The following is a 7,863-nucleotide window of genomic DNA, read 5'->3' on the forward strand; positions in this document are numbered from 1 at the left end:
CTTTAAACCTTTTTTTTCCATTTTATTTTATTTTACTAATCATTAGATTTTTTCCCCACAATCATTTATATCATGTTTTGTTTACTGACCTTTCATTCATTGATGACACGCTGGTCCAGCTTCCTGGTTGACGAAGACCATGAGTCCCGCTGGTCGTCAGACAACTTCCTGCTTGAAGCTTCACTTTCCACTCACGCCAGTGAAACCATATTTTTTCTCTTTGTCGTTAAAATGTTTCCCGTCCACACAAAAAACATCTACGTCCATGAAAACTACTCAAAAGGATGGAGTACATCTGTCAGGCCTACAGGTGGCGCTCTAACGCTGCCACTGTGTGTCCTTATTAAAGCGACGAGCATCAGCAGCTTCAGCAGCTCCACCTGGAGCAGGTAGTCCGCCATGTTGTTGTGGTTAAGTGAGGTCACAGAGAGGGAGGCGGGGTTATAGGTCAAGAGGCGGGGCCATGACATCATGCGTTTCAGCTAATGTGCGTCTTGTCCGTCCACATGTCAAAGCCGAGACGGCGTTTTCTACTTCCTCCTCTCTGGAACCGTTCTCACGTGTGGACGATCGGACTAAAACCATGGTTACCTGAAACGGTGTCGTCGTGTGGGCGGGGCCTCAGTAACGTGACGTGAACTTTTACAGAGTTCAGTACTTTTGGTTCCTGCTGTCTCTACATTGCTCACTCTGTTAGCAATTAGCATTAGCTTCAGTCTTCTGAGTTTACGCGACAACATTTCAAGTTGCAGCGCGTCGTTTTTGTGTTTTCGTTTCAGAAAAGTTCCACGTTTACACTGCAACGTTTTGAAATCGATGTTTGTTTCCATGGTAACAGTAGAAACACTGAAAACGATGTAGTTTTCATGTTGGACCACTAGTAGGTGCTGCTGGATGTTTTTGTTTTGAAACCACATACGTGTGTGAGTGTCGAAGTCGAGGCGGCGATTTCTCATTTCTCCAATTCCGACAAAAACCATGGTTACATGAAACGGTGCTGACATGTGGGCGGGGCCTCAATGTCGAGCTTCTGTTGATCAGTTGTTCGGTCTGACGATGAGGACGACTGTTTCAACACCAATTCTAAAGATCGGGACATTTATTGATCCTTGCTTGGATCAAATGGCTGCGGTGAGTGTTTCCATTGCGCTTCTTGTCCGAGAACAAGTTGGACATTCAACAGTTTGGAGAAGGTCACATGAAGGTCACATGAAGGTCACATGAAGGTCACATGAAGGTCACATGAAGGTCACATGGAAAGGTCGGAGAGCGTTTTTTGCTTCATCCTGAAGTTTCCCCCGAAGGTCCGACACCGCTAACGATTTGTTTCAGAGTTTATTGCGTTACAATATAACGTCACGTTGGCGAGTTTAAAAGTTTAAATGTTTTCAACTGTTACGGGTTTTTTTTTTTTTGGTTTGTTTCTCACGTTTCCGACCGAATTCCGAAACCCTTAACCTCCCGCGGCGTCATTAGCATTAGCAGTGTGTGTGTGTGTGTGTGTGTGTGTGTGTGTGTGTGTGTGTGTGTGTGTGTGTGTGTGTGTGTGTGTGTGTGTGTGTGTGTGTGTCCGGTACAATGTGATCAGTGTTGCAGGCTGTTGAAAGGCTTCTTGTGCAGATTGTGAGCGATGCCGATCGCTCTCTTTCAGCCGGGTGACAAACGGCGGACTGTCCGCCGAGCATGTGTCACGCCTCTTGATTTACTGCTTTGTTGGAGTCCTCTGGACGTCCTGTATGGCCTCACTGTGTCGCTAAGAATCGTAAGCTTGAAATTCTAATGTACAGACGGGCTGGAAGAATCGGAGCTCTGTGTGTGTGCGTCGCCTCGAGTCGCCTCGCGCACAAAAGCCGACTTCTTCTTTAACTCTCTGTTTTTCGAACATGCATGAAGTGATTGACCGAAGCTGTCAGTCAGGAGCATCTTCAAGTCGCCGGAAACCTTCGACGCTCAGGGGGAGTTCGCTGAAACTGAGTCCCCGTTTACACGGCGACGTTTCACATGACAACACCTAATCCATTAAAAAAAAAAGGAGTGTGTTTACACTGACAGCAATGTAGTTAGTCTGCCGGGCCACAGGAGGGCGCTGTTGTTTGATTTTGTACTGAAACCACACAGATAGGTGTGCAGTGAACAATACGCTATTAACATGAAGAAATGGAGAGAAGCGACATCCGTATGGACTGATGACGCATCAGATGATATCAGGGAGAGTCTTAACTATTAAACTACTGTTCTGGAGGATGAAACTAGAATATGGACCGCAGGTCATACCCCTACGGGTCGGCCATGTTTGTTTACAACTGGATGAGCAGGCGGAAGGTGGAGAGATGCGTATGCTCAGTAACAGGCTCCGCCTCCGGCAGTCGCTGCAGGAGTGAATAGCGGCCGTGAAAGAATCTTTCCACCTCAGGAGCCGGATTAAATACTTTGCAGATACAGTGGCTCAGAACACTGGTGTCGTGTAAACGGACCCCCCCAACAGTGAAGAACGTTTCGTGGATATGTATTCGTTGTCGTGTAAACGGGGCCCCAGGCTGATCCATCAAGGCCTCGTTCACACGACATCTGGCGTGAAAAACGCAGTACTTTTCCTTTTCAGTTTCAGACGATTACCGGTATGAGTACTTTGATCGTGCTTACCATAGAGCATGTAGCATGTAGCATCGCTGGTGTGTGAGCCTGAATTTCTTTAGCATGTAGCATGTAGCATGTAGCATGCAGCGTCGCTGGTTTGTGGAAGTTGGGGGACGTAAGTGACGGGAAGTAAGAGACTCAAACTTTCCTTCTCTGGCAGAAGAGACGTTTAAAAAAGAGCAAAAACAATCTGACGATTGCAAAAACACTCAAATCTGCCAACAAAGAAGAGGAAAACAACTGTATGCACCCCCCCCCCCCCCGCCCCCTCCCCACCCACCACCCCCACACCCCCCACCACCACCACAACCACCGCCCCGAGTTCTTTTTCCCACTGACCAGTGTTCAAAATTGCCCCCTCACCTCTGTGACCCCCCCCACCACCACCCACCACCACCTTCTATTGGGCCCTTTCACTGGTGGACAATGGCTGCCGGGGGCCGTGCTATCTGAGGCACTAAAGGGCCAATGACCCCCCCCCCCCCCCCCCACCCCCAAGACAATACCCCCCACCCCCTCCACCCCCAGGACAATGCCCCCCCTCCACTGGGGGCTTTCTTCACTTCGACTCCCTAATGACAGGTTTCATCCTCTTTACCCCGCCAACCCCCCCAACCCACCCGCCCGCTGAGCCACAACAGGCCGGCCCTCTCCCCACTAATACACAAACACACACACTTTCACTCAGATCATTGAAGAAATGTACCTGGAAAACAAAGTAATCCAGTACTCAAATACTTCACAGATACTAAATTGAAATAGAAATTAAATTAAATTAAATTAAATTAAATTTTGACCATGAAATGTGTGATAAAATTATTTTATTACAAAAAATTGACGGGATGAAAATTGAGGATTTATTCTAAAAAAAGATGTTTTTTGTTAAATGAAGTTTTCCTCTGATTCCACTCCCACCCTCGTTGTTCACACGACGGCCTTTCGAGTAAAAGTTGTTTGTTTATTTCATGCTCCGTGTCTCATCCTCTCTCCACGACGGCATTTCCAGTAGTTTTCACAGGTGGAGTTTTTTTTAGAAAGTCTCGTTTTCGCCTGTTTGGTTTTTGAAAAGTCCCACTTTGGAGGTGTTCTCATCCAGTTGCGTTGTCAGTGGCGCCGAGCGCCGTCGTCCTGTAAACAGACTCACAAAACCCTCGGGGAGTTTGGTTGTTCCAGTGGAAGTGTGGTTGTGTGAAGGGGAGCAGGTTGAAGCGCCGAGGTTGAATTCCAGGCTGACAGCTGCATTCTTCTCTCTGCTGCTCTTAATGAAGAGCTCCCACTCACCAGTCAATCATCCTGGAAGCCCCAGGCTCCAGACCACCAGACCACCGCTCCACACTTCCTGTTGGTCACTCTGATTCCTCCTGCAGGGTGAATGAATGAACCGTATTCATCCTCTCATTGACGCTTCATTTCAGCAGTTCAGACACAATTTGATTTACAAGAAGGTATTACTAACCAGCTTGCTCATAGAAATACTCGTCATGGGTGTTGCTCTTTGCTTGTGTCGCCTGGTTCTGCTGGTTTCTTCCTATCCTCCGTCTCCTCCACCGGCTCGTGGCAAATTGTAGATTTTTCTCTGTAAAAGTGTAAATTAATTTAAATGGCTCTGTTGTATTTGGCGCTATGAAATAAAATAAAGTAAAATCAGATCAAATTTAATAAAAAATAAATTGTTTTTAAAAAAAAATATCAAAATGTTTTAAATTAAATTAAATAATTTCAAAAAAATTTTAAAGTATTAAATTAAATTAAATTAAATTAAATTAAATTCGGACGTGTCGTGACACCAGACTCAGAATGTTATTATCTAATATGCATGTCACCTCATTCATTTCTGTCCATGATGGTATTTTGTCAAATCTTGATTCGCTGAAGTTGCTAACAAGGATAGTTAATTATTTTTAAGTACGTCTTGAATGGCAGAGAAAGTCGGTTGTTTTTCCTGAAGCTGCACTCTGGACGACACCGAGGAGGAACTCTCCTCTTCGCCTTCCTTCCTCGCTGCCACGACTCTCCTTCACGATCCCGTTTAAATCCTGAGGGATTGTTTCCTGAAGGATCCCGTCTTTATTTCCTTCACCTTTTAGAGATCCTGTCCTGAGAGCAGGCGCAGGTCGAAGCACGCACGTGTCACCGCCGCATTGTTTCCCCTCCATTTATAATCCCACAAATATCTCTGACACACGAAGTCGGGAAAACAAAAAGTGCTCAGAGGACAAAAACTGTCCTGATTGTGCAACACGGCGTTTCTCTAACGTCTTTCATTGTTCGCTGCGTTTAATTTAATTGTTCTTCTAACGTCCCGTATTGATAATGAGACCGATTCATCAAGTTCACATGACGTTTAAACAGTTAGAGGAGGAAGATGCTCTATAACGTGGATGTTTGAGAGCACACACACACACACGCACACACACACACACACACACACACATGCACACACACACACACACACACACACACACACACACACACACACACACACACACACACACACACACACACACACACACACACACACACACACACACACACACACACACACACACACCTCGGGGTTGGTGGTGAGTTCACTGACCCATCCTCAATCGTATCAGACGATTCCACCACTGAGCCCGAGGCTCACTAACAAAAACTGCCACTAAAACACTTTTTTACAATTTATTGCCCAAACAGGATATTCTGTGTTCTTTTACCTTTTATTGTACGCTCTGGTCATTTCTCCCTGAATATTTTCTCCTCAACGAACAAAGATACACTGAAAGAAATACTGAAAAGAAACATGTACGTATTGATTCAGGAAGTATTTCTTTACATTTTGTAACTACAGCTAAAACCAGGTAACTTTGTATTTTAACTCTAACATCCAGTCAAAGACATCAGTTTAGCATTAGCTGGTGGCTACATGTTTAGCGTTAGCTGGTGGCTACATGTTTAGCATTAGCTCGTGGCTACATGTTTAGCGTTAGCTGGTGGCTACATGTTTAGCATTAGCTGGTGGCTACACGTTTAGCATTGGCTGGTGGCTACAGTTTTCAGCGTTTCTGCTGTTTCCGTGTAAATGGACGTCGTTCGGAGAATGTTGCTGTGTAAACATGAAACGTTTCTGAAACGAAAATGCAAAAACGTTTTCAGTTGAAACGTTTTTGAACGCGGCCAAAACCTTTCGAGCTGTTTACAGTCGGTTTGTTGCGTCATCATGTTTTGTTGTTCACCTGAGAGACATTTTGAGAGGTTTTACCTGATGAGAGGAAGGTTTGATCTGTGAACTTTTTTTTGGGGGGGGGGCAGATGTGTGTGCGGGCAGAGCGTGCTACTGGGCAACATGGCGGTATTATAAGTGGCTCGCTCCACGATGACCAAGTAGGTCAAGAGAATCAAGGCGGGAGTGAAAGGAGCTCACGGAGCTGTGAGGGGAAGGTCAAGCGTGAAATCCCCCCACTGTGACCCCCCAGGGAGGAGCTGTGGACAGGCAGTGAGGCGTTAGTGTGTGTGTGTGTGTGTGTGTGTGTGTGTGTGTGTGTGTGTGTGTGTGTGTGTGTGTGTCAACAAGTAAAACCTCACCAAAAAAAGCTTTTAGTGAACAAGAGGGTTTAATAAGAAGCTAAAAAAGAACACGTTTTAGTTTTTGACGGATTTTACTTGTGTGTCATCAAAGTTAAACTTCCTCTCCCAGAATCCTCGGGGGAAAATAAAAACTTAGGATCCAGTTGTAGTTGTTGACGTTTGTCTCAAAAATACGTCGTCAAAACCTTCCTGAAGGAAATCCCTCATCTCACTCAGACTAACTGCTTCTTCCAGCATTCATCCAAACTCCTGAAGATTCCCTTCTAGAGTTAGCTGGTGGCTACATGTTAGCATTAGCTGGTGGCTACATGTTAGCATTAGCTGGTGGCTACATGTTAGCATTAGCTGGTGGCTACAGGTGAGTTTATTCGCGGCGTTACTCTGTCGGCCCTCTGATCTGACGAGATTCTCCATTGAACCACCGATGACGCTGCAGCCTGTCAGTGCAGAGAGCCGGGGATTCCCCTCTTCATCCTCACCCCTCTTCATCCTCACCCCTCCTCAACTCACCCCTCACAGGCCTAGAGGAGGTGCACTCAGCAGCGACCCCCCCCCCCCCCCCCCCCCCCATCCACCTTGTTCGTCTCCCTGGCGAGCAGCACTTAAGGCCTCCGCTCTCTCCACAAGTTTGTAACCATTTTCTACTCAAATGAACGCAAACAAAGACATGCATGTGCAGGAGGAGGAGGAGGAGGAGGAGGAGGAGGAAGAGGACGGGGGTGGGGGGGTGGGGTTGTGTGTTTGGTAAACAAGGAGAAAGCTGAAGGGAGCAGCCACTCAGGAGAGGAAGAGGGGAAGTGGAAGGGAACGCGAGAAGGGGATCGTATGTGGCGAGCTCGTCGGAAGCCGGCGAAGAGTCGGGTGAAGGAAATTATGGGGGGCGGGGGGGGGGGGAAGGGGGGGGGGCACACCTGGCACACCTGGCACTGAACAAACACGGATGTATACACACACACACAGCTGGAGGCGGACATAAGGCTCAATGTGGCGTGGAGACAACCGATAGCAAGACTTCAGAAACCAACCAGGACCAGAACCAGAGTCCAACCAGGACCAGAACCAGAGTCCAACCAGAACCAGAGTAAAACCAGGACCAGAACCAGAGTACAACCAGAACCAGAGTACAACCAGGACCAGAACCACAGTCCAACCAGAACCAGAGTCCAACCAGACCCAGAACCAGAGTCCAACCAGAACCAGAGTAAAACCAGGACCAGAACCAGAGTAAAACCAGGACCAGAATCACAGTCCAACCAGAACCAGAGTCCAACCAGACCCAGAACCAGAGTCCAACCAGAACCAGAGTCCAACCAGGAGCCTGCACACTGTGGCCCGTTGACATGGCAACCATTACAGGTGGAAATGCAAAAGGTTCATCGTGTTTCGAGTGTCTGTTTCCACGACAACGCAGCTCGGAGACTCCCAAGGTAGAACTTGTTGCAAACGCTCCGTCACCGTGTCGGCGGGCAGATCTCCTGGAGTGGTGTAGGGGGGGAAATGTCTCCTTAAAAGAAAGGTTGTCTGTTTTGGTAATGAAATCATCTACTGAGCATGTGCAGAACTACTATTTACTCTGGCCGTGGCGGCTGTGACTCGTCTTCGCCTGTTTACATGGCGACAGTCTTAATTGTTTTCAAAAAGTTGTGCAATTTCTTTCCT

This window comes from Lipophrys pholis, assembly GCF_963383615.2.
Source record: "Lipophrys pholis genome assembly, chromosome: 9".
Lineage (NCBI taxonomy): Eukaryota > Metazoa > Chordata > Actinopteri > Blenniiformes > Blenniidae > Lipophrys > Lipophrys pholis.